The sequence below is a fragment of the Dermacentor variabilis genome, chromosome 3 (genome assembly GCF_050947875.1).
Source record: "Dermacentor variabilis isolate Ectoservices chromosome 3, ASM5094787v1, whole genome shotgun sequence".
Taxonomy (NCBI): Eukaryota; Metazoa; Arthropoda; class Arachnida; order Ixodida; family Ixodidae; genus Dermacentor; species Dermacentor variabilis.
The window spans coordinates 25,664,998-25,666,056 of NC_134570.1; the positions used below are offsets into that span (position 1 = coordinate 25,664,998).

General features: G+C 46.4%; 1 pseudogene; it reads left to right on the forward strand.

The window, feature by feature from the left end:
- Nucleotides 1-427: 427 nt before the first annotated feature.
- Nucleotides 428-609, forward strand: LOC142576927 (U2 spliceosomal RNA; annotated as a pseudogene).
- The last annotated feature ends 450 nt before the right edge of the window (nt 610-1,059 follow it).

A 1,059-nucleotide genomic window follows, 5' to 3' on the forward strand; every position in this document is an offset into this window, starting at 1 on the left:
TTACGATGAAGAAAGTAATTTCTCGATTTCTGTCACCGCCAAACCAGAAAATTCATAACTTCGTTTCCTGGCGCCATCGATCTCTCTACGCTGTTTTTCTTTCTTTTAAATTTTAATCGAGTGTAAATGCTTCCTTTTGTACGACAAAAAAACGGTGAGCCCTTCCACTCCCTGAAGGGGGACGACCAACGAAGCTGTTTAGCATACTACACAGAGGCGATATAATTTTGAACATAGGTATGGATTCGTTTACCGTCATTTTTATAGACATTTGCGTGGACGACGGGGCCGCCGCCCCTAGGAGCCGGAGAAAACTAGACATGCGCGACGTTTCGACGTGACCGCCATTACGGGGGAGTGGAAGGAAGGGAAAGGGATACGCAAGCGCTTGGAACGCCGACAGAGAGAGGGTGGTGCGATTATAGAGATGCCTGACGTATACGTAAAAGTGTAGTATCTGTTCTAATCAGCTTAATATCTGGTACGCGTTGTGTTTGGACCCAAGATTTGAAACTTATTTTTGCAAGTTGGTGGAGTGCTTGAAGCCTGCTTCACATCCGCCGCGGGTCGGCCCGGTATTTCACAAGCTTGAGGATCGGCCCAAAGTTCTTGGTCTACGGACATTGGTTCGCTGGAAACTAGCCATATATACAGCTTCGCTGTAAAAAGTTAATCATCTTCCATCAAGTAGTCGTTACCACAACCTATGACGTCATGAGAGACTGCTGCGGGAATTTGTAGGCGATACCGCCACTTGTCTTTCATATTACACCATCTTCTGACGTGTCAAACTTAGCAAAAACGTATTCATCACTGCAGAAGTGCAATCGACCACCACTCCATGCAGCTTGACATAAAACTCATTATACTACCGGCCGCAAGCGTTGCATTGGCGCACGTGCTTGTCGCAGGCATTGCGATTTTACGTCGTCATTACTTAGCATAACGCTTAAAACATACCTGCCAACCTGCGAAATTTTACATTAATAAAACTTCGCGGACACAGCACCGAGGGGGAAGGGAAAGCGGGGAGATAGCACGCATTTTTTTTCTGAGCCT